The sequence below is a fragment of the Mauremys mutica genome, chromosome 2 (assembly GCF_020497125.1).
Source record: "Mauremys mutica isolate MM-2020 ecotype Southern chromosome 2, ASM2049712v1, whole genome shotgun sequence".
NCBI lineage: Eukaryota > Metazoa > Chordata > Testudines > Geoemydidae > Mauremys > Mauremys mutica.
Genome location: NC_059073.1, coordinates 185421226 through 185448266, shown reverse-complemented (window position 1 = coordinate 185448266; position 27041 = coordinate 185421226).

Genomic DNA, 27041 nt, shown 5'->3' with positions numbered 1-27041 from the left:
TACCTATGCTTTTCCTGGCTCAGAGAGAGATTGCTAAGGCTGGCTCTGTTACACTGATTTTCAAACTGTGGACTTCGCTCTTCCTGAGGGCTATGATGAGGTTATCGGGGAGGCATGAAGTGAGGTGCAGGGCTGCATCTGGCCAGGTCGCCTGGCAGGGCAGGGCAGCACAGTAGCAGAGAGAATGCATAAGGGGTCCCCAGTGGTTGGGTGGAGTGAAATTATTGGGACTGTCCTGATATAGGGGCTTTGTCTTATATAGGAAACTATACTCCCTGTAGTGAGGTGGCCTGGTTCCCAGCTGCCCCGGAGGGGGACGAGCCCCTCTGGATGCCAAAGTGGGCGGAGCCAGTGGAGCTTGCGCCCACCCCCCAGAGGTCAGGGCACAGGACAGGAAGTACAAAAGCCCAACCCCAGAGCTCACTAGAGGCCCGGCCACAGGAGAAGCCAGACGCCTGTGGCCTAGCTCCTGGTTGGGAGACACCTGCAGCTTGTGGCCGACCTGAGGACTGGCCAGACACCAACCAGTCCCCAGAGAAGCTGGTAAACCTGCCCCTGGCAAGTTACCCAGAGGAGCTGCCAAGCTTACTGCCCGCCAGGTACCCAGAGGAGCCCATGGTGCTTGACTCCTTGGAAGACTCTGTCCAGATGCAGGTACCTCGGGGGCGGGGGGGGAGGTAGGAAGTAGCCCGGGGGCAGCCGACCCAGAGCCCATGTCAGTGTGTTGCGGCCGGGATCCCTACTGACGCAGCAGCGGGTCGTCTACCACTGCTAGGGCCCTGGGCTGGGGCGCAGTGGAGTGGGAGGGCCTGCATCCCCCTTGCCACTCAATGTGCGGGTGGCAGTTTCCCCCTCTCCCTGGTCCTTTGGAGCTAGGGCCTGGGCCTTCTAAACTTATCTGTTTGCTCCGCTCCTGCCTGAGGGCCTGAGCTCCTGACTGTTTCCCGCCCAGCCAGGCTAATTCCCCGACTCACTGGACCTAAGTAGTGAGGTGGCCTGGTTCCCAGCTGCCCCAGAGGAGGACGAGCCCTGGCCGAACCCCTACACCCCTCCTCCCCCCCCCACAAAAAAAATAAAAAAATAAGTGTCCTGATTTTTCATACTTGCTATCTGGGACTGAAAGAGTATAATGTAAGGGCCGGATCAGATGATAAACAGTCACATAAAAAAGAATCTGGCACATCAGAAAAAGGCAGGCTAATAAAGAGGAACAAGTTTTTAAAGTGCTTGTACACAAATGCCAGAAGTCTAAATAATAAGATGTGTGAACTAGAGTGCCTTGTGATAAAGGAGGATATTGATATAATAGGCATCACAGAAACCTGGTGGATTGAGAGCAATCAATGGGACACAATCATCCCGGGGTACAAACTATATCGGAAGGACAGAACAGGTCGTGCAGGGGGAGGAGTGGCACTATATGTGAAAGAAAGTGCAGATTCAAATGAAGTAAAAATCTTAAGTGAATCCACATGTTCCATAGAATCTCTATGGATAGAAATTTCATGCTCTAGTAAATATATAACATTAGGGATCTATTATCGACCACCTGACCAGGACAGTAATAGTGATGATGAAATGCTAAGGGAAATTAGAGAGGCTATCAAAATTAAGAACCCAATAATAGTGGGGGAATTTCAATTATCCCCATATTGACTGGGAACATTTCACTTCAGGACGAAATGCAGAGATAAAATTTCTCGATACTTTAAATGACTGCTTCATGGAGCAGCTGGTACGGGAACCCACAAGTGGAGAGGCAACTCTAGATTTAATCCTGAGTGGAGCACAGGAGCTGGTCCAAGAGGTAACTATAGCAGGACCACTTGGAAATAGTGACCATAATACAATAGCATTCAACATCCCTGTGGTGGGAAGAACACAACTGCCCAACACTGTGGCATTTAATTTCAAAAGGGGGAACTATACAAAAATGAGGGGGTTAGTTAGACAAAAGTTAAAAGGTACAGTGACTAAAGTGAAATCCCTGCAAGTTGCATGGCCCTTTTTAAAGACACCATAATAGAGGCCCAACTTCAATGTATACCCCAAATTAAGAAAAACAGTAAAAACTAAAAGAGCTACCGTGGCTTAACAACCATGTAAAAGAAGCAGTGAGAGATAAAAAGACTTCCTTTAAAAAGTGGAAGTCAAATCCTAGTGAGGCAAATAGAAAGGAGCACAAACACTGCCAACTTAAGTGCAAGAGTGTACTAAGAAAAGCCAAAGAGGAGTTTGAAGAACGGCTAGCCAAAAACTCCAAAGGTAATAACAAAATGTTTTTTAAGTACATCAGAAGCAGGAAGCCTGCTAAACAATCAGTGGGGCCCCTTGACGACCAAAATACAAAAGGAGCGCTTAAAGATGATAAAGTCATTGCGGAGAAACTAAATGGATTCTTTGCTTCAGTCTTCACAGCTGAGGATGTTAGGGAGATTCCCAAAACTGAGCTGGCTTTTGTAGGTGACAAATCTGAGGAACTGTCACAGATTGAAGTGTCACTAGAGGAGGTTTTGGAATTAATTGATAAACTCAACATTAACAAGTCACCGGGACCAGATGGCATTCACCCAAGAGTTCTGAAAGAACTCAAATGTGAAGTTGCGGAACTATTAACTAAGGTTTGTAACCTGTCCTTTAAATCGGCATCGGTACCCAATGACTGGAAGTTAGCTAATGTAATGCCAATATTTAAAAAGGGCTCTAGGGGTGATCCCGGCAATTACAGACCGGTAAGTCTAACATCGGTACCGGGCAAATTAGTTGAAAAAATAGTTAAGAATAAAATTGTCAGACACATAGAAAAACAAACTGTTGAGCAATAGTCAACATGGTTTCTGTAAAGGGAAATCGTGTCTTACTAATCTATTAGAGTTCTTTGAAGGGGTCAACAAACATGTGGACAAGGGGGATCCGGTGGACATAGTGTACTTAGATTCCCAGAAAGCCTTTGACAAGGTCCCTCACCAAGGGCTCTTACGTAAATTAAGCTGTCATGGGATAAAAGGGAAGGTCCTTTCATGGACTGAGAACTGGTTAAAGGACAGGGAACAAAGGGTAGGAATTAATGGTAAATTCTCAGAATGGAGAGGGGTAACTAGTGGTGTTCCCCAAGGGTCAGTCCTAGGACCAATCCTATTCAATTTATTCAAAATGGCAAATGAAATTTAATGTGGATAAATGTAAAGTAATGCACATTGGAAAAAATAACCCCAACTATACATACAACATGATGGGAGCTAATTTAGCTATAACGAGTCAGGAAAAAGATCTTGGAGTCATCGTGGATAGTTCTCTGAAGATGTCCACGCAGTGTGCAGAGGCGGTCAAAAAAGCAAACAGGATGTTAGGAATCATTAAAAAGGGGATAGAAAATAAGACTGAGAATATATTATTGCCCTTATATAAATCCATGGTACGCCCACATCTCGAATACTGTGTACAGATGTGGTCTCCTCACCTCAAAAAAGATATTCTAGCACTAGAAAAGGTTCAGAAAAGGGGTTTGGAGGGGGTCCCATATGAGGAAAGTTTAAAGAGGCTAGGACTCTTCAGCTTGGAAAAGAGAAGACTAAGGGGGGATATGATAGAGGTATATAAAATCATGAGTGATGTTGAGAAAGTGGATAAGGAAAAGTTATTTACTTATTCCCATAATACAAGAACTAGGGGTCACCACATGAAATAAATAGGCAGCAGGTTTAAAACAAATAAAAGGAAGTTCTTCACGCAGCGCACAGTCAACTTGTGGAACTCCTTACCTGAGGAGGTTGTGAAGGCTAGGACTATAACAATGTTTAAAAGGGGACTGGATAAATTCATGGTGGCTAAGTCCTTAAATGGCTATTAGCTAGGATGGGTAAGAATGGTGTCCCTAGCCTCTGTTCGTCAGAGGATGGAAATGGGTGGCAGGAGAGAGATCACTTGATCATTGCCTGTTAGGTTCACTCCTCTGGGGCACCTGGCATTGGCCACTGTCGGTAGACAGATACTGGGCTAGATGGACCTTTGGTCTGACCTGGTACGGCCTTTCTTATATTCTTATCTGGTGACCTAGCAGCAGCCTACTGCTCTCCCCTCTTCCCCTCCCTGACCACTGTGGACTCCCTGCTGTGCTCCCTGCTGTTGTCCTGTCCTAGGGTCACTTCTTTTTTCAGGGGGTGGAGAAGAGAGAGGGATAGTTACATATACAAGACAAAGCCACTAATATTGGGACATCTGGTCACCCTGCCATGGGCACCTGTATGGCCACAGCCCCAGATATTTTAAACTCTCCGGAGCTTGCAGGAGACAGAGGTTCCAGGCAGGTAGGAGGGAGTGAGAGGTCCCTGGTCCGCTCTGCACTGTCATGGGCTCCTCTGGGATAGAGCCAGCTGGGTCCTGTCACCACCCCAGGCTTGAGCTGCCTGCTGCCCTCTGACTTTCTGCCTCAGAAGGACAGGAGTAGTGGGGATGGGGTTGTTGTATGGCTCCCGTGGAGAAGAGAGATACAGCAAAAAAAAGTTCGGAACCCCCTGCTCTATTATGTTCCTGTGCAGCCCATGCTTTAACTGCAATTGTCAAAATGCCCCATGCAGTTTGGTGAGCCAGTACATCCAGGCAGCCACCCACTCAGACATAGCAATTGCCAAAAAATCCTCACAAAAATGAAGGAATTCATGATCACTTAGCATCACAGGAGTCATGGACTGGATAATGATTGGCCTTAAAATATATAGGTGACAAATCTATTTCTCAATTTGTGTGTGGATGACAAGTAGCTCAGCAAATTTTATTGAGAGCCTTGAGAGCTGAGACTAAAGTGTCAGACCCTCCTGTTTGGCTAAACTCACTGTACTCACTGCAAGACTGAAAAGGTGGATGCGGGGGAGGTAGTGGCAATAGTGGCTTTAGGCATAATCTGTGCCCTCTGGAAACCCTAGTGTAAATGAGAAGACTGCTCTAATTTATGCCAGTTGTCTAGAGTCCCCACGTTTTTCATCCTGCAGCCAGCAGTCCCCAGGACATGAGGGCACCTGGCAGCCCTCCTCTGGCTGAGAGGGGGATCGCATAGGTGTCACAGTTGTGGCTCTGTGCTACCTAACGATTCCCAAGTACGGGGAGGAATCCTTAAGGGGCTTGTTAAGATGATCACAGGGCAGCTTTGTTGAGTTGAGGATCAGACACAAACCCTGGCTGAAATGATTTGACTGAGCAGGAGTTCAACAGCTCTACATAAAAGATTATGCTAGTCGACTTTGCAGAGACCTTCATCCTCCAACAGGTCATATGTTCTCCCCTTCCTAAGATACAAATATTTTTCCTTATATAGAGCTGGATTGGGTTTCCTCACAGGCAAATCCTAATGTGTATTCAAAACTGTTCAGATAGCTTACTTAATGCTTTTGCTATAAGCACTGAAATGGGACAGTCATTACAATACCAAATACAAAACAGGACCTGTGACTTTTACTGTTTTCTTTTCTTGTGGTTCCCCAATTTGTTCTTTTCACTATGACCACCTCATGGCTTTCCCTAAAAATTGCTATGACCAAACCACAACCCTCTTCACCATCATAATTATTCTTACGTCATAATTCAAAGATGTGACAACTAAACATGCTGTTCAAATCATGGAACCATGGGATTAAAATGAAAGGAAAAAAGTTGACTTGAAAGATGGCTTTTAAAATTGTATTTGAACTGTAGTAAAGCATCAGAATTTCTAATTCTCCGTGGAAAAATATTGCACAGCCTATATAGAGCCAAAACTCTAGAGGTAATGAGTACCTGTGACTGTCATTGACTTCAGGGGGCGTTGTGAGTACTTAGGATGTCTCCAGAATTTGGTCTAAAAACAGTACTCAGAATCCTAGCTACCCAGAGAGGTGGAATCCCATTGACAAAACGGAGTTCAATGGAGCCAGAATTTCAACTCAGGAATGTAATCCAAGCAGAGAGGGTCACTTGAGTTGCTGAGCCCATAAAACTGGAAAGCTGGCAGTAGATGTCTCTGGATAGCTACCTGAAAAAGGGACAATTCTGGGAAAACCTGGACAGGTGGCAACACTAGTGGGTACCCAAAGGCCCTGACTAAGATCTAATGGCTGATCCTGCAATATGCTGAGGACTGTCTCCAAGGTCTTCACTCTGATTGGTTCACAAGAGTGTCACCTTGATGGATTAAACCCTAAAACAACTAGAAATAAATGTGGTTCTTATCAAATAGAGAGAAGACCCAGTCCTGCTTCCTTTGATGTCAGTGTGGTCATTGGCTTATATAGGAGGGAGGGAAATTAAGACAGAGCAAATTCATTAAGACACTTAAAGATCAGAGTCAGAATTTTAAAAAAACAACCCTGTTGCACTCTGGTGGGGTGTACAAACCCCACTCTGGACCTGAAGGGGTTAAAAGATAATACTGAGCCCACGTAACTCCACCCCTCCAGGCCTACCTAGTATGCTCCCACTGGAAGAGTGGGTTAAAAGGAGCTCAGAAGCCCAGACAAAGGGTGGTGGACAGGCTGGAGGAGTGAGGAATCCTTTTCCAGAAAGCCAGACAGAAGAGTGAGCCTGAGAGGAACTATGGAGCAGTAATGCGCTCAGGTAGAGCCTTCTCCAGCCACCACCACTCTTTGAGGGCCAGCAGGTCCTGCAGGGTTCTGCATATTTGCACTCCTTTTGTTGTTGAGTGACTGACTTGACTGTTTGGACTATAGGGGCCATGCCCCAAACGGAAAGGATCTACAAATAGGACATAGCCAAGAGAAGCGAACTTACACTTGCTGCAGGGAGGACCCTGCTGGTGTTGCTTCCCACAGAGCCTTGGGCTGGGACCTGGTGGAGAGGGAGGGCCAAGGCCCAGCTGTGGGAGGAGAGCCAAAGATTCTTGGCTCAGGATCAGGAACACACCCCTCTACCATCTGGACAGGGAGGCAAAGAGCTGGAAGTCAGGTGTGCTAACCTTTAGGCTGCTCAGCCCCCCAAGCTCCCTATCACATGCACCCAAAGCTAATGGAATTAAGAAAGAAGAGGAACAAACATGATCTGTAATGGTGTGTGTGTGTGTCACATTCACCTCTCGTGAGCAATCCCTGGCCAAGTATGTGTGCCTGCACTCTCAATCTATTTGTGGTGGGTCTTCAGTGACTCTGCCCTCCAGCCAAGTCATACACAATCTGTGAGATAAAAGCAACACAAACCCCTTTTGGGGTACAAGTCCAACAGGGGCCTCTCTCAGTGCCCTCTGTGATGTCTCTCTGTTTGTCCTGCTCTGGAATAGAGCAGTGTCCCAGAGCTGCTTCCCTGGAAATAATATCTTCGCCCTCTCAGAGCTCTTCAGCTGGGCTACTACAGTTCAGCCCCCCTTCTGGGGTGCCTCAAAGTCTGGCCACTTTTCCAGTGGCTGGCAGGGGTCGGGGAGAGGGGACAGACCCAGGCCCACCCTCTACTCCAGGTCCCAGCCCAGGGAGCTTATAGATAGCAGCCATGCACAATGTCCCTTTAAATAAACTGCATTGCTGCTATAATTCCCTGGGCCACTTCCCCATGGCTCCCACACATTCTTCACCCTTACCTCAGGGCCTTGTCCAATCCCAGAAATCAGCCTGGAGCACCATCCACTCTTCTCTAGGTCTAGCAAGGAACTGAACTTGCTTTGGCCCTGCAGCTCTTCTTATACTGACCAGCTGGGCCCTGATTGGCTGCTGCCCACACTGGCCGCTTCCCACACAGCCGCTCAAGGCAGCTTGGAGGACCTCTCTACTGCCCTTTTCTGGGAGAGGGGGTGTCAGAGCCACAAGGCCTCCAGCAAGGGGCCTCAGGGCTTGGTCCACCCCATCAAATGATCATCAGGGCCCTAATCTTAGAAACTCTTTATGTGTGTGAGGATACACAGGTGAATAGCAACTATTCATGGGAGTAAGGCTCAGTCCCTAATTTTGGAATGAGTTAATGAAAAGGCTGTAGCATTCTGGGCTCAATATAATTGTCAGATAAGAGTATGAGGGAGGCCAGTGAGAAGACAAGAAGAATAATCAAGTTTAGAAGCCCTGCATGCATGGATCAATAACCTTGTGTCAGAAGAAGAGAAGCTGCTCTGGAAATAAGCAATATTCAGGATAGGAGAAAGCAATTCTAAACATGTCTTTGAAGTGTCACACCAGAGACTGGTTTGAATCAATGAAAAGCAATCGATGAATCTGTTCTGTCATCTTAGAAATGAAAGGGAGTGATGCATCAAAGTTCAAACGAATATCCAGGACAAGCTGAGCCAGAAATTTAATAATTCAGATTTGGCAGAACTTAGATGTAAACATTTTAGCCTCAGCTATTGTTTGACATTCGAAGAGAGGACAGCAAAATAGCAACTGTTCTCTCAGACAAGACACAAGAAAAATAAGTGTTGTTATTTAGCATAAAGTTGGAAATAGTTCCATGATTAAAATAGCATGGCAACTCAAAGAAATACTGTATTGTATGTAAGGAACATGAAATAAAGTCCAATGTAATGCCTATATCCTTACATTTTATATACACAAGGTAAGATTACTGTTTGCGGAAGACATCACCATTAAAAACTAATGAAACTTGTCATATGACATATTATCTTCATACTAGGAGTTTTGTAGTACTTATTAGTTGAGGTACTTTAATTAAACTCACAACACACTCTTGATGCGAGGGAGCATTATTATCCCCAGTTGAGTGATGGGTAAACTCACTCACAGAGCAGTTTCTTCAGTCCTTCATCCTTCCTCTCTGCAACCAGACACTCATCACAGATCTGGGGTTTATCATAGGCTCAGGGGAACACTTTTGTGGGAGTCCTTTTGTAAAGTATTGGCAGCACATCACTAATTTGACCCTGGTTATTCAATGGTTATCAGAAACCATGAGCTGTCCTGGGAGATGCATGCTAATGTTACCTTCCCTAATCTCATTTGGCTTCAGCATTAGCCACAAGGGCCAGCAGCTAATCTTTATCTGTCAGGAAAAGATTGATCAGAATGACAAACTGCAAAGTAGGTTTACAGATTTTCCCCCCCTTTTATAACAGGACTAAATAGCACAGAGGTTTTTTTGGTTAGACTTATTACGATCAGTTGGAATACTCATTGGAAAAAGCAGCTGAACAAGTTGCACTGAATTGCTGTGAAGATGCATCAAAAGTGACGTATTGGCAAACCTAATTTGTCTCTGAAAAAATATTGTTCAGAGAGTGGAATTATGACACTTTTTGTTCACGTTTTATTTTATAGAAACTTGATTTGCCAAGAATTGCATCTCAGGAGAAAAAGCCTCAGTTACAGAGAGTTCAGGTTTGTATCCATTTAATGGTTTCTTCTATCCTCCGGTTGCAGTTCTAAATGCCCTCCTGGCACTGTTTGTATTCTTGAGTAATGTCTAAGAAGTTTTAAAGATCACACTCACTATTCGAGGTCAGCCATAGGAAACGGTAAATGAGATGGTCACACAGGGTAGCAAAATTAAAAGGCCACTAATTTTGCTAAGCAATTTTGTGCAAATGCTTCAGCGTTTGAGATGCCTCTTTGTCACACTGAAGGTGGCTGACTGGCTGTGAGCCTGTGAGTGATTGAAACCAGACTGAAAATATTAACAGTATGGCAGGAGAGGGTGAGGTGGATCTGTAATAAAAATCACAGGGGTGGAAAGGTAAAGAATTTAGAATTGAGCAGAATGCAGTCTGACTTAAAGCCAACTCTGCTCAGACATTGCTGATGAACTTGAAATGCAATGGCTTTAAATATATATATATATATATATATATATATATATATATATATATATATATATATACATCTCCCAAACACAGTGGGATTCAATAATAGAACTGATAACTGGGTAAAGCAAACTTCTGGCTTCCTCCCACATAAGGCTAGCAAATCATCCACAGGCCCTCATTAAAGTGTACTTTGTTTAGCACAGCATGCTAGAAAGCATTGCCACTAGATGAGAGCATACTAAAACTACAATGAACCATTAGAAGCAGGTATCACTTTTTCCATTTGCAATGCAAGGTTTTCCAAGTCGGTGTCTGGAATTCAAACCCAAATACATCTGAATCTCTGAGGCTTTTATCTAGAGGAAAAAATACTCATGCAAGGAAGGTCTCATGTTTAGAGGGGACATATGAGAATCAGGTATGATTTACCTTCAATCCCATTTCTATGCTGATCTGTTTATCAACAAAAGGATCTACAAAACTGTAGTACCCAGGTTGCAAAAGAATAGAGAGGTACTAAACCTAAAGAAGTTGAACAAATACAAATTTTCAACACAAAAGTGCCCTTTAATGTATTTGCCCCTGCCAGACAACAAGGAGTAGGAAGAAACAAAGCAAAATTAAAAGAGATTATTTTGTAAATTTGTGGGGTGGAATTTTATTTTAAAAGTATGATGCTGTGGGTGCTATTAATATGTAAGCACATGGTGTGACAGAGTATTGGCATTATTGTGGTGCCTCTGTATTTAGAATGTGAACTGTTTATTTTTCAGTGGTACTCTGTGAATTAGTGGGCATTCTCACCAGCCCAGGACAGAACCAGCACCATGCCCGAAGCTCTTTCAGGCCAGTGCCTCAGGGCACAATTTATTATTTTAACAAATGTCCCTAGCTCTCAGATTCATGGACAGTGATGGGACACAAGATGTAGGGCTCTGAGTTACTACACAGAATCCTTTCCCAGGTGCCTTGCTGGTGGGTCTTGACCACATGTTCAGGAATTAACTGATTGCCATATTTGGGGTTGGGAAGGAATTTTCCCCCGGATTTGAGACCCTGGGGTTTTTTCGCCTTCCTCTGCAGCATGGGCCACATGTCACTTGCAGGTTTAAACTAGGGTAAACGGTGAATTCTCTGTAACTTGAAGTCTTTAAACCATGATTTCAGGACTTCAGTAACCCAGCAAGCGGTTAGGGGTATATTACCCAAGTGAGTGGGTAAGGTTCTGTGGCTTGCTAGGTGCAGGAGGTTAGAATAGATGATCATGATAGTCCCTTCTGGCCTTCAAGTCTATGAGATTCCCAAAAGAAACTCCACAGGCCTTGAAGCCTCCCCAAAGAGTTAACTGCTCTATAGTTAAAATACAAAAAAATGATTTAAGGTTGATACTACCTATTGTCAAATAATTAGAAATAATCCCAGGCAACATTCTCTGTGGAATTCTCGCTTAGGGTTCGTGTCTGGCATTTTAAATCATTTTTAATAACCAAGGAAAATGCCAGACAAACTATGTTAAAATGGAGTTAATGTTGTGAGTATGAATCCGTAACTTAAGAGAAAAACCTTTACAGGGATGTTGTAATTATCCCCAAACCCAGCATTAAACTTGGGAAATTGAGAGTTCAGGCTAAAGGTATGGAAATACACAGCTGAGGAACCCACACAACCTTAACTCTGCCCCTTATTGACAGAATGTGAGAGAAAAATATGAAAAGGAAAATTGAAAGTGCATTTAAAAATCAGTTCTATCTAATCTGGGACCACAAACAATACAATCCCTTTATCCTAATCATATGGTCATTGCATAATGTCACTAATGGGAAGTTTAAGGTCGTTGAGGTGCCTTAACTGTGAAAAACAGAGAGTATCTCAGCTCTGTTCTGTGATGTCAGCCACTCAGCACAAAACCTAGCACTGTGAAGTTGGTAACTGGGTGGGAAATGAACCTTTGGTCTGCCTTTCCAGAGGGAACTCAGCAGTTAGGCAAGGTGGGAGCAGAAGGGCTGAGTACACACTCTTATAGTGATCAAGACAGACCTGGGCAAGTCAGAGAGAGAGAGAGAGAAAAGGGAAATTTAAAAATATAAAGAAGAGATTTAACAGCAACATGGGAAGAAAAGTAGAAGAACCCGGAGAAATACCTGGGAATAGCTAAACTATGTGTTGAAGAGTGTGAACAAGGGAACAAGCTCAGGGAAATCCCCAAATTAGAGAAGTTATAAAAATCTGTCGCAATACTGAGAGCTGGGGAAATAATGCTGGGAGCTCCATGGATCTTGGAGTTTTTCTAGTGCTGGGAATGGTGGTTCCGTTTTTTTTTTCTAATTACATTGATAGGCAAGAAAAATAACATAATAAGGGAATAACAAAAAAAAAGAGACAAGTGGTCTAGCTTCTCTGGTTCAAAGGGAGAATAGAGTCTTTGAGAATCTTAGGCTGGGAGGGATTGCATTAGAGAGAGTAGGAGCTTTGAGTGTGTCTAAATGTATGTCTACACTGCAAAAAAAAAAGTGTGTTAACTTGGGTTAGCTATCCAGAGTTAAAGCCTGTGGGGGAGCTTGGGGTTGAACTCAAGTTGCCAACCCAAGTTAAAACCAGGGTTGCCATGTCTTCACTGCTATTTTAACCTCAGCTAACCTGAGTTAAGAACACCTCCCCCTTTTTTTTTTTTTGTCTTGTAGACGTACTAGAAGGTTGGCTGGGTGAGATTGGTGCAGAGGAAGCTGTAGCTTCATAGGTTTGATGGACGTTGGTTTAGGGGGGTTGTTGCAGACTGTATTGTGGAACTGACATAGTCTGTTGGGACTCTGCATCTCACAGCCAGACCAGACAATTCTCCCAGTCTGCCGTGAAACTGAAATTAAATTAGGGCGCTGTCCAGCTTGAAGAGAGTTAGCTTCTCCCCCAACAAAGCTGTCAGACAGATCATGTGGGAGTGCAGCAGATGGATCCTAGGAAAGTCCAAGCCCACAGGAGACTTTAGGAGAGAGAAATTAGAAGGCGCTCCCTCCCTCTTCACTTCTTCCTTCCCCCACCATTAAATGACAACAAAATCCTGATTGGAATCAGAAACTTTAAAGCACATTAATTCCCTCACACTCCATGTTCTCTAAACACAAAAGAGGCTAGGGGCTAGTGGCTGAGTTCAGTTGTGCAAGGCCTCTCACATTCCCCATGAAGGTAACAGGTGGAGGCTTCCCACTGGGGCTGTGTTTATTCTAGCAGGGTTCATCCTCTGGTGACTGTCCAGTCTGTACCAGCGTTTTGACTGCAAGGGTTGAAGAGAGGACACTCTTATACAGGACAGACAGCAATGCCTGGTCACTCAGAGCAAGTGATCAGGGAGTGGCCATGCTATATGGGATCTATCCCATGAGGTCCAGGTCACAGTAAGGGGGGAAACTGGTTCTTTGTCTCTAAGGGCACCTCGGCTTAATGATCTGAGTTGAAGAGGAGTGAAGGGGGAGTGAGTGTCAGAAGACAGTTCTGGAGGAATTCCTCCTTTGAGAGGGAAATCAATGTGCAATTTCCTAAACATTTCCATATTTAGACCTCACTATGGGGTTTCCAGACCACAGTTTTGTGGGAAAGGAAATCTTCCTGATCTCTCTGAAATATTGGAATTGATTGGTTGTAGTCTTCAAAAGTTATTGTGTTATAGATAAACAGAGACATGCCATTGAGTTGAATGTTAGCCAACGCGTGTTCTAACTGCTCCGGTTCAAAAGCAGAACAGAGGCTCTGAAGGAGTTTGTCTGCAAGTGATTGCATCAGAGAGAGTAGGAGTTGTGTGCGTCAAGGAGTTTGGCTGGGAGGTATTGGTGTGGAGGGAGTAATTCATGAGTCCCAAGGAGTTTGGTTTAGGGGGGTTGTTGATGTCTGTGTTGGGGAACTGACAGAGTCTGCTAGTGTTGGGCTGAGTCCCTGCATTTCACAGCAAGCCTGACAATGCTTCTAGCCTGCCGTGAAACAGGAATTAAATTAGGATCCTTTGTGAAAAGAGCCAGCTTCCCCCCCAACAAAGCTGTCAGACAGAGCCAGGGGGGAGAGCAGGGTATGGATCCTAGGAAATCCAAGTCCACAGGAGAAATTAGAATGAGCTGAAAACAAGAGAAACAAAATTCTTATTGGAATTAGTAAGTAGGAAGCACTAGTGGGTAAGGGCTGAGTTCAGTGGCATAAAACCCCCTCATATTCTACATGAGGACAATAGGTGGAGGTGTCTCACTGGGGCTAGTTGCTCTGTCGATTCTAGACAGCGGAGTTCACTCTCTGAGGACTGTTCAGTCTGTACCACAGGTTGACAGTAGGTGGGGAACAGGGCATAGCCCCTGAAAGAGGCTACATAGTAGTGCCTGATCACTCAGAACAAGCAGCATGGGAATGGAGCCCAGGCTCTGGGACTCTGAGGGGATCCAGCCCCAGCCCGAACATCCACACTGCAGTTTTATAGCCCCACAGCCGAAGTGCTGCGATCCTGGGTCAGCTGACATAGGCCAGCTGCAGGTGTTTTAGTGCAGCGCAGACATACCCTTTGAGGTTCTGGAGATTTGTCCCATTGCAGAGAGCTGAGGCTATGTGTGATATTGTGAGTTACTGTGTGTACGTTTCTATAAGTGATTCCTATTTGCATGAAACTATAAGTTGTTTTATTTGACAAATAATTTAAAATGCTGGAAAGCCAGACTTCATGTTAAGGCATAAACACAAGGATCAGAGCTAAATTTAAGTTTTCAGCCCTAACTGCATTTCCTGACTTCTGACTGCTTGATTTATCAACCTTCACTTTGCATTAATATTAAATATTAATTAAATTAATTAATTAATACTAACTAATTAATACTAGTTTTGTGCATGGAATAGAAAATGCACTGTATGTAGTATTGCCAACTCCATGGGCTCAAAATTCATAGGTCAGATCCTAATCTACCTAGGTATCCAGCAAACAGAGCTGTGTTGCCCAAGTGATAGATTTTGGCTGGGGTTCGGTTCGGTTACAAATCACTTGAATGTGGGGGGAATGAAATGTTGTTCTTATTGTATGAGTAAAGGGCAGTAGAACTGTACTTAGCCTGTGCTGATTGAGGGCATCAAGAGAGAGGGTGGGGACCTGTCCCTCTCCACTGTTTAAAGACAGAGCTGATTAGGCTCCATAGATAGTCTTTTGTTCTGTTAAGTGACCACTGCAGCTGAAATCACTGATAATCAGGTCTAAGTGCTTAGTCCTGCTGTAGGGACAGTGTTCCTGTGGGTACAGTGTTTTTGTGCAAGAGACAGCCCAGACTGCACTAGCAGCGAGGTTCCCTCACTGAGAGCTCAGCTGAGATCACTGAGAGCTGGTGGAACCTCAAGAGACCAATTTGCAGAGGTCACAGTGGTATGTGGCAGCAGAAGGTGACTGCGCAGGGCCATTGGCAACAGAGTGGTGGAGTGAACAGTGGCACAACAGACAGCAGTGGCTTGAGCGAACAGTGAGCAGCTGGAGGAACGAGCAAGGTGCCTTTTTGCCCCTCACCTGGGAGGTGTACTCACGTGAAAGCACCTCTGAACCTTGAGTCTCCCCTGACCAAGGACAACACCAGTGAGTGGGCTGCGGTGGAGGGAAAAGTGAGGGGCACGTTAAAGAAACATTTGTTTGTTGGAGTATATTTTAGTGACTTTGCTCCAGAATGCTAGATTTGTGACTGGGAATGGAAACTTATATACATGTTTCCTAGTAGGCCAAGATTTTAAAAATGCAGTATTTGCCAAGGCTGTTATCTCACATTGTTCCTATCTTGAGAGGTCATTATGTTGGGGAGTTTCTGTACTAAACATTTTTATTATTATAATAATTTTTACAAAAGAATGGTCATACTGGGTCAGACCAATGGTCCATATAGCCCAGTATCCTGTCTTCCGTCAGTGGTCAAGGCCAGGTGCTTCAGAGGGAATGAACAGAACAGGTAATCATCAAGAGATCCTGTTGCCCATTCCCAGCTTCTGGCAAACAGGCTAGGGACACTCAGAGCATGGTGTTGCATCCCTCCCCATCCTGGCTAATAGCCACTGAGGGACCTATTCTCCATGAATTTATCTAGGTCTTTTTTTAATCCTGTTACAGTTTTGATCTTCACGGCATCCCCTGGCAAAGAGTTCCACAGGTTGACTGTGAAGTGACCCTGCCAGCAGGTAGGGGATCTTGGGGGACAATTACTGCACTGGTGGGGTGCAAAATAAACTTTATTAAGAAAATGCAAAAACAGGGAAAATTCAATAGTGAGGGGTATGGGGCTTGTTAAGGTAGACAGTTGGGGAGGGGTTTCTTTTGGTGAACAGTAGGGGGGTTTCAATAGTGGGGTACAATACAGTAGGACACAATACAGTGGGTAACCAATTAACAAATATAAATGTAACAGGTAACTAACAATTTCTATGTAAAGGGTGTGTTACAGCAGCATATAACCAACTAACAGTTATGGATAAAATATGTTAAATAGCAAACAATTTTAGGTAAAAATGTGTCACAGTGGTGTAAATGTAGAATGTGAGGTGTATCAGAGAGAAAAAGGGTAACCAATGGGGTTTTATGCTAGATTGGGATGGGGGAAGAGAAGCACGTGGTGGAGCAGAGAGCAAAGGCAGAGGCGCTGCGGGGGGAGATTTAAACTCAGAGAGACACAGAGAGCAGAGAGACTGCAACAAGTCAGGGAGACAGAGAACAAACAGGCTGTAAGTGGCTGGGGAAGCCCCGGGGGGGGAGGGGGGTGACAGTGGGAAGACAGACTTAATCACAATTATACAGAACACAGCAAAATCTGATCTATGATCTAACTTAACCAAGACTACACAAATTAGCAAACAACAGAACACAATGCAACAACTTCTTAAACTTAACTTACAGAGCACAATACAAACAATTCTCTAAACCTAACTTAACCACAACTATGCAAAATGAAATTACAACTTATCTAGACTAAAGGCTAAACCTAACCTAATGGGTGCACCTTATACTAGGGGCAGTTTTAGAGGGCAGAGTGGTGTGTGCCCAGGATACAGCTCCAAGGGGGGATTTAAGGTGATAGCTGCAGCAGTGGGGCGGCTGCAAGCCTGCAGCCCAGGAAGGCACAGCTCAGCAGCAGCACAGGCTTATTTTTTAGCAGCAAAGGCGCTGCGGAGCAAGAAACAGATCAGTTACAGAGCACAGACCACGGAGTTAACTTGGGTCTGTCTGCTGGGAAAACAAGGCCAGCAGCTAGGACAGGGGGAGTTTGCAAGAGGGAGTTCTTACCAATCCCCAGGACAGCAGCAAGCACAGAGACAGGAACAGCAGTTTCAGCATCAGAGGACACAGAGAGGACTCGATTCGCTCACAATAATCAGGAGATCTCCAAGCAAAATTCGTTGTTCGTGGGAGGGGAGTTTAAAAACGGGGGTACGCTCAAAAACAAATGAGAGCGGGGAGAGGGCCCCCCAAAGACCCCTAGCTGATCAGACCAGGTGGCAATGCAGGAACCTCTCCGAGGTCTGATCAGAAAATGTCTGGTTATAAAGGCAAACTCAGGCAGCTTCCCGCCAGTAACTTTGATTGGTTCCCCTTGTTAGAGGGGAGGAGAGGAGACTTCAGGTGAGCACAGACATGCCTGGGCAAGTTTCTGAGCCACAGGCATGACTCATATGCTCAGCTATTTGGCCTTTTCAGGTCTTGCATTCTGGGCAGCACCCCCTACACCGAGCCCAGGTTTAACAAGGTGATAACAGGACCAACCCTTTGAACAGGGCAGTGGTTCCACTTAGCACGCAGCACAAGTGGCCATCCTTTTGAGAAGGGCAATAGCTCTTGGTAAATGACTTAAGGGGCCCTCCCTTTGAGAAGGGCAGTGGCCCTGGTAAACAACTTAACAGCCAGGGAGGGGCGGCCACAGGAGGAGAACAAAAACAAAATGGAGTAAGGGGACAGCTGTAAGAAACAAAATGGAATAGGGGGAAAGCTGTAACAAACATGAAGAAATACTTACTTTTTGTTTGTTTTAAATCTGCTGCCTATTAATTTCATTGGGTGACCCCTAGTTCTTGTATTATATCAAGGAGTAAATAGCACTTCCTTATTTACTTTCTCCAAACCAGTCATGGTTTTATAGACCTCTATCATATCCCCCCTTAGTCATCTCTTTTCTATGCTGAAAAGTCTCCATTCTGAAACTGATAATTTATTCCTACCCTTTGTTTCCCATCTTTTAACAAGTTACTGATCCATGAGAGGACTGCCCTCTTATCCCATGGTGGCTTACTTTTCAAAAGTCAATTTAAATTGAATACATTTTTTTTAAATTATATATTTTTTTAGAAATCTAGACCTGTTATGTGTTTTGGTGTAACTTGCATTATCCTTATGTTAAATTTTCATTATCCTAACAAAACATTTACTTTATTCATATCTCTTTTATATGTTGCAGGTCAAAGTGAAAATGAAAAGACAAAAAACAATACAACAATTTTTCCACTCAAAGGCCTCAAAAACTAACCAAGGTGAAGAACACATCAAGAACCAAGAATATATCAACATGTCATCTGAAGTTCAAGTGGTGTATCTACATCCAACCAGCCCGAAGCACAAATACAGCTACCTACTGAAGAAACACTGTCTCCAAAACCTAAAGTCAGTTCCCGATGTTTGTCAGTCAAAGTGTTCCCATTTATTGAAGTTACAAAAGATGGCTACTGGTGCACCTCTTGCAAAAAAGCTTATGAAGAAGGAAAGCTTCCCAATGCTATAATTGGTAAAAGTGGAGGAGCTTGGTTTGTCAAACCGATCAGCAAAGCCAGTGCTGACAAACTATGTGAAAAGGCTGCAAAACACCAGGCCTCTGGAGTGCATCAACATGCAGAAAGCCTTATAAGCCCACTTATAAGTCTAGAAGCAGCAGCAGCAGCGGGGCCATAGAGGGCGGGGCAGCAGCATCCTGCCTTCCAGAGCTCCACTCCCTCTGGGGCTACCCTGCCCTGGCTCCTCAGCCCCCTGCCGGGTCCGTCCCCCAGCTCTGCCCTCCTGGGTCCGGGCCGGTCCTGGAGGCGGGAGCCCTGGCTGGAGGAACCCTGGGCTGAGGCACAGCCCAGGAGCCCCACTGCTTACCCCAACCCCGCCAGCGCCGGACCAGCTGGAGGCGAGGGGGGAGTGGGCAGAGTCAGCACTGGTGCAGGGGAGCCCAAGGCTGGGGCAGCAGGGGGTGCGGGTAGGGGGCAGAGCCCAGCTCTAGGGCTGCAGAGGGTGCAGGTGTCTGTGTGGGGGAAAGCCCAGGGCTGGGGCAGCAGGGGGTGTAGGTGGGGGAGGGCACTGATGTGGGGGGTGAGAGCCCAGGGCTGGGGGGGGGCAGCCAACATTTTTTTTGTTTGGGGCGGCAAAAAACCTAGAACCAGCCCTGAATGGATGCCCAGATATCTATGTTGAGAAAAAAAATACTCATTCCATTTGCAGCAAGCTAGATGACTGTGCCCCTTATTATAGATTCAGACCTGGTCACAGTGATTCCCCTACTCATACACTCCAGGCTTGATTACTGCAACCTGTTATATTCAGGAATGAAACTAATGCTCTGGAAAAGGTCCAGATAACATGATACACAGTAGCCCATCTGTTTCGTAGCACAGGTTGCCGTGAGTTACCCTAGTGCTCCCCTGTGCGCAGGGTCCCCAGTGAATTACACGCAGTTTAAGAGCTCTGTCCTTATACTCAAAGGCTTCTGCTGGATCAGGACAAGGAGTTCAGAGATTGACTTTTCCTTCATGACCATTGTGACTGTACTTGGGGTACCCAGGACTGTAAGTCACCCTGTTACCCCCTGCTCTCAGAAAGAGGGAGTCATTCTGGTGGTCGCTGGGTGTCAGCTCCGTGACACCTCCAACCTCTCAGCCATTCAAACTATGACAGCCCTAACTTCGCCTTGCAGATTAACAAGTAACCCAGTCTCTGAGTCTCTTTGAATTATTCCCCTGTGACATCCAGCCCCTGACACTGGGGTTGCCCATAGCAACTACAGAGCCTCTGCCCCCAAAGAAGCCATGTGCCCCAATTTACCAGTTTTACCTTAAACCACCACTCCTGTAAACCACACAGCACTTATAGAAAGCAACAACAGATGCCACCTTAAATAAAATGGCCCCTTCCCCCAGCTGCAGACCCTGACATGATTGTTATAGGCTTTGCTGTGGGTTTCAGTGTTATGGGTAACCTGTAGTCTCTCCAGCACCCATCCCTCCTGCACCACCCTTCTAGGGTGAACAGATGTCCCATATTAGGACTGTCCTAATATTAGGGGCTTTGTCTTATATACATAACTATGCCCCCTTTTTCCCCCCCAAAAAGTGTCCCAATTTTTCACACTTGCTATCTGGTCACCCTATGCCCTTGTAAGAGTTTCCTCACTATGAAATGCTCACATGGGTCTGGGAAACCAGCCAACCTACTCTAGTAGGACAGGCCTGCTAGCCAGTCAGAAATAGTAGAGGAAGCCCAACTGTGGGGGTGTCAGAGACACCACATATCGCACCACCTGGTGTGTGGATAAGGGCCACCCACAGCGAAGCCCTTCCTGTGCCCTAAATTCCATGCATTCTGAAAGGCTGGCCTTACAGGCCCTCAGAGTTCATGGGGCAACCAAGTCCTCAGCTAGTCCCAGAGCTGTCATGAGCCAAGATCCAGAGTTGTTGGAGCATCGCCTGCAAATCCTTGCTGGCCAGCGGGGTGAGTTCCCGGAATCTGTCATCCTGAAATCAAGATAAAGCATCAGCAACACCAGTATCCACTCCTAAGACATGCACTACATGAAAAAGGCTGTTAAACCACAGGCAATGTAAACCAAAGGCCCTCACCAACCTTGTTCCCTGGCAGTCTTAGCCACCTGTCTATCAACAATATGGATCCCAGATTGGTTGTCACACCAGAAACAGACTTTTTGTTCTTAAATTTTTCCTTCCCAAATAGTGACTGCCACCAGTACAGGAAAAAAACCCTCAAGGAAGCTGATGTCCCCTGAGCCACCCAGATTTCTGACCACCTCTGTGCACACCAATCTCCTTGAAAGTAAACCCCAAAACCTATGCCTCTTAAGGCGTCAGGTTGTACCTGCAGCTCATGTTTTTGAGCACTAGTCTGAACACCATATTGAAATTCCATTAAACTCTACCAAGAATCTTTCCCACACTTCTAAGTCTTCATTCATTTCCTTTGTGGGGGGCATGGATCAGTGTTCACATTGACTCCCCGTCAGAACCCGGCCCAAGCCAGGGAAGCTAATGGTCCAACCAGCGGACCAAATTCAGTGATGAGTCCTGGTCATGTGCTGCCTGAGGCACGTTGCACATATGCTAAGAAGAAGATTTCCTTTGTCATTCTGATAAAGTGGTGGGGTTTTCGCACTCCACAGAAGACTGATGCCAGATGGGTACAAAATGCCCAACTGGGAGCCACCACCCAGCAAAGTTTAGGTGCCCCAGGATCACTTGTAGTTCAGTTGCTAGGAAGACTGAAGTTAGTACTGAGTAATGTGCAAGTTGTCATGACAGCTAGATAAAAGTATTAACACAAGGCTAACTGTGCAATATTCTTGATACTGAACTGCCTTTTGAGGCATTTGTAATTAAAACTGTCCCAGATGGCTCTGTTTCGCATGCACACTGACATAGCAGCTTCATGACACCGTTTGTTTATACAAGAATAAAAGAAAGTAATTGAATATAGCAGTTTAAGGCCCCAACTTAGCAAGGTGCTTAAGCACGTGCCTCATTCTAAGCACGAGTGGCGCTGTTGAAGTCAGTGGGAGTTCAGGGTCCTTAGCACCTTGCGGAATTTGTCCCCTAATAAACTCTGACACTTTAATTTCATACTTATGTTTATCATAATTTCACCAGAATTCAAAGAGAAGCAGGGGTTGTGAAGATTTAATACCAAAATATCAGCCTGAAATCACATTACCAGCCACAAAGCATGAAATACATCAGTGAATAATAAGCGTGCTGTCACAGCACAAATATATCCTTGGTTAAGTGGACCCAGTTCATTTCTCTTGCAACTCCACTGGCTTCATCAGAGAGGAATAGGGCTCAGTAAGTCTTATTTTGCAGTACAGGCACATGCGACCAACAACTTTTGACTACAAACACAAAAGCTGTATGGCAGAGAGCTTTAAATTCATTAAGAGAATTCCTGAAGTCTGTTCAGTTCAGAGGATTCCTGAGTTCTGATCCTGACTTTGCCATTGATTGGCTAAGTGTCTCTGCATTGATCACCTGCCCTCTGAAAATCAGGACCCTTTAAGCATCTCAGGTTAGGCACCCAAACTCCCTAGTAACTTTTGAAAATCTTGGCCATTCCTTGAATTCATTTAGTAAGTTACACTATACGTGCATGACCCTGCTCCTCTAAAAGTCAGGAGCACAATTATCATTGACCACAATGAGAGCAAGATCAGACCTTAAAATGGCTGCTTTTAAAAGATTTAGAATGGAGAATTGTTTCATACATATTTAATGCAATGGACCTGAGTCACAAAATACATGTCCTTTTTAGCTGACCCCAGGAGCTGGCACCATAAATGAAATCGACATTGCAAAGCCAAAAAGGGCATTAAAGGTCTATCCAGCAGCAAGAAAATGAACAAATGATAAACCCAGATATCACTGCTGGAGACATAAAGTTCACAACAATATCTGGGTTCTGCATCTGTGAAGCATATGGCCTTCCTGGCAATATATTATCACTGATGTAGAAGTAAACAAAGAGGGATGACAAAAGAATTGAGTTCAACACCGTAGCCGTAAAACGAGGCAGAGCCAAGATAGTAATGAAACAGCATCAATGTGCAACTCTGTTAACATTTATTTGGCTTATGCTGTTATGTAGAGAAAGACAGAGTTCTGTTGTGCATGTACTGCAGAGAGGAAACTGTATATCACAATACAAAAGTGAAATGAATGATAGTATTTAGTACAATTCATTTTCACTGTGGGTATAAATAATTCACAGAAGTACATATGATGATCACTGTACACTCTGCTTAGCAAATTTACATTTTTATCTTGTTTTTTCCCTAGGACAGAAATATCCAGTGGATCAAGAGCGAGATACTGTTTTTGCATATGGAGGCCAGATACTGTTAGCGAAGTGTTTGTATTTGGCACAGAAATGCAGTTCTTTGCAGAGGTGTGCATCATAAGTCATTAGTCCAAGAGAAGAAGAGTTGAGAAATGCTGGCTCTAAGGTTTATCTTTTTATTAAGTTCTATGGATACAACATACCTTGAAGACGTTTTACAGATGCATTCCAGGCATTTTTCTGGGCTGGAGACAACATTATGGGAAGCTAAAGAAGGATGGTCACATAACATTGTTCCTATACCATAGGGCTTATTTTGTGCCCTTAATGCACAGTTCGATATTGAGGTAATGAGGAGTTCCACTGATGCAAAGAAAGCTCTTGATAAAGGCATACTCACTAACTCAAGCACAATCCCTCCTGAAGCTCTGAGAGCACAGTGGGAGATCAGCGATTGCTTCACTCTGTGAAAAGGGCACATTATGTATGTGTGTGTGAAGACCTTATTGAGAGAAAGTTCTGAATACATTGAGGCCTGTGGTCATTGTTACCTCTGCTGAAAGTGAGTTGCATAAACTGGGTGGCAGCCCAGGTCTTTCCTTCCTCTGACATGCCCCCCCCCAATGCATATGGGGTGACATGGCAAAATCATTGGCATTGGTAGCCCGTAGGTTGGGCAGCCTGCCTGATAAGAGTGAGCCCCTCTCAAATGCGGGGGTAGCACTGTCCCAGGTTTGAGGTATGACTGATATCCCACAAAGGAATATGGAGCGATTAGGGAGAGCACCTCCCCCCGTCTCCAGTGGCATAATTCCTAAAGAAACATAGGCAGGACACACAGCAGCTTATGTTACCCCTTGGGAATCATCTGTCTAAAGGGGTTACAGGAAAGATTTGGAAAGGGGAATTTGCAGATTTATTTCCCTGCTCTTCAGGAAAGAGCTGACAGAGGAAGGGTGAAGAAAACACAAAAACAAGGAGGACAAACCCTGCAGACCTAAGATGCCTCAAACATTTATGTGAGTATAATATGCATAAGGAGCCCCAAGGAGTGTACTTCCTTTTTCAAGTATGAGGGCTTATGGGTAGCATGGTTAAGATATGACAGAGAATTTAGGCAGAGGATCACAGAAAAGTCTGATTTACCCTGGGGTAAAATAGACCAGGAACTTTGGCTGGCGTGGATAACTCCTTATCACCCCGCCCAGCTGGCATTTACAGGCAGCGGGTTGCCAGTGCCAAAACCTCGGCTTCAAAATCCAGATATGAAAGCCAATGTGTGCTTGTAATCAGTTGGTTGGGGCTCGACCCTCCAGTGGGCAGGAGGGGAGCCACACCGACTCACTTCTTGGCTCCTGCTAGTCTGTAGGAGTGACAGGGAACGACGTTAGGTGGCCCAGACCCTCCGGAGCAGGGGCTGGGCAACAGCAGTTCAGGGCTCAGGTCCTTACGCAGGAGCTGAGCAAACAGCGGTACAATTAGGCCCAGGCCCTCTGGAGCCGGGGCTGGGCGACGGCAGTCCAAACAGGCCCAGGCCCTCTGGAGCCGGGGCGGGGCGACGGCAGTCCAAACAGGCCCAGGCCCTCTGGAGCCGGGGCTGGGCGACGGCAGTCCAAACAGGCCCAGGCCCTCTGGAGCCGGGGCGGGGCGACGGCAGTCCAAACAGGCCCAGGCCCTCTGGAGCCGGGGCGGGGCGACGGCAAGATACCGGGCTCAGTGTATAAGTCCAGGCCCTAGCTCAGGGCGGGGTAGCAACAAACACAGGGCTCAGATCCTCAGGTAGAGCTGAGCAGCAGTTCAAGTTCGGGGGCTCAGGTCCTCAGTCAGGATCTGAGCAAACAACCGGTAAGTCCAGACCTTTGGGTCGGGGTGCTGGTGTGAGGGGGAGACTGCCACCCGTGAGAGGGGTGGCAGGGGGGACACAGGCCCACCCACTCCACTGTGTCCCAGCCCGGGGCCCTAGCAGCGGCGTGGATCCGCTGCAGTCAGTGGGGATCCTGGCCGCAACACACTGACATCGGCACTTCAGTGCCTGCAGCCTGACAGGGGTCGGCTACCCCCGGGCTACACTCCATTTCCCCCTCAGGGCCTACCTCGTCGGCCGCACTGGGTTCGGGCCAGTCCGTCTGCATCGGCTCCTCTGGAGCAGGGCTTGGCGGCAGGTCCGGCAGCTCCTCCGGGAAGTCGGGCCAGGCCTGCTCGGGCGGCTCCTCTGGGTAACAGCAGGGCCTGGGGGGCTCCTCGTCGTAGCGGGCGCTAGGCAAGCCTGGGGGCTCCTCCCAGTACCGGCTCCGGGGACTCCTCGTCGTAGTGAGCGCGGGGAAGCTCCGGCCAGGCCGGGTAGCTGCCTCGGGCCGAGGAGGGTTCCCAGCTGGGAGCTCCCGCCGGCACGTCTGCTCTCGGCGGTGGCTGGCCTCTGACTGAGCTCTGGTGCGCTCCTTTTCTACTTCCTTCCCCGCCCCTTGACTTCCGGGGGGCGGGGACTGGTGGTGGTAGCTCCGCCCACTGGGGGGTTGGCAAGGGAGCTCCCTCTGCCGGGCAGGAGGGGGAGCCACACCGACTCACTACAGTGCTTTGCATTTAATGAAGGGAAATGTTTTCACTTCCAATGCAGATACAAACACCACTGTAGGATGTGTAGGGTCAGCAGAGTGCATTCTCCTGTTATGTGGTAAAGAGCGGTTCCAACAGGGCAGTAGAAAAGGGATGTCCGCTGATCCATGCCCCCCACCAACTTCAGTACTACAGAGTGAATCCCAGACCTCAGTACCTTTTACCTGGCTGCTGTTCTCCATTGTCCAAAGGATAAATGAAATTGTTCCCCCTGTGATCTGTTGAAGCAGGACTGAGAAACTGAACTTTCTCATTATCCAGGTGTTTCTGTAAGTGATAGAAAAAAATAACAGCAAGCCACACCTGGAAAGAGACAATAGGGGGAGGTGTGGAGAAATTATGAATATAAATATTGAATTGCCTGCCCCTTCTATTGCAAATAAAACTATCAACTGCATTGGATATGTAAGCAATTATGCATTAAGAATGATTAATATTAACTGCAAAATATATCCTTAAAATAATAGTAATGGAATACTTTGCACATGTACAGCTTTTGCTCTGATTCCAAATAACTTTATGAAAGCAAAGAAGCATTACTCTGACTAATTTACAGATATGGAAACTGAGATACAGAAAGCTTATGTGCTCAAGGTCACCCAGCAAACCAGTAGCTGAATGAAGAATAGATTCTAGATTGCCTGATACCCAAACTCACAACTGATCCTCAGCCACTCTTAAGTCCCTTTGTGCCACTCAAAGGGGACTTAAAGCTGCCTTAAGGCAACAGCTGAGGATTGTCATAGTGTAAAGGATCACTGAACCGGTGGAGGACTGGTGTAGTGGTCTTCTGCTAGTCTATGCTAGTTCCCCCAACCACAGAGTAAGATGTATTCTGGAGCAGACTTGTGGGCGTGTGGGGAGGGGGGTGTTGGTGTGGTTAGCTTATGATGCACCTTGGAAATCCTGACTTGGGCAGGGGAGTCATTTTGGGACCCCGTAACTTGCCCTCGGTGCCAAATTTTACAATATTTAATAGTATAGACTTTCTTCAAAAACTAAATACCAGCCCCTTGAATGCCTGAGAGAAATCATGAGCCTAGCACAGGGATCGGCAACCTTTGTCATGGGGCTCACCGGGTTTGTTTACCTGCCGCGTCTGCAGGTTCAGCCGATCGCGGCTCCCACTGGCTGCAGTTCGCTGTCCCAGGCCAATGAGGGCTGCAGGAAGCGGCGCGGGCCGAGGGATGTGCAGGCTGCCCCCTTCTGCCACCCCCATTGGCCTGGAGTGGCGAACCTCGGCCAATGGGAGCCGCGATCAAACGAACCTGCGGACGCGGCAGGTAAACTAAATGGCTTGGCCCGCCGGGGGCTTACCCTGGTGAGTCGCGTGCCAGAGGTTGCCGATCCCTGGCCTAGCACAATGCTCTAAGGTTCAACAGACTAAGGGCCAGGTTCTCAGTACCACTGAGGTCACTTTGTGCTTCCAGAGTAGTGCCAAGTTCCCTTACAGCTGCAATACAAGGGCACAGAGTGTGTGAGTCCAAGGTCAGTTGGAGTGAAGGGGCATTCCAGGGGCAGGAGTGGGGAGTAAAATACATTCTACCACTTCTTAACTAGCAGAACAGGGACTGGTCCTGCCGACACAAATTAGACCACACCTCTCGGTCGGGTACTGTTGGCTATGAAACTGAT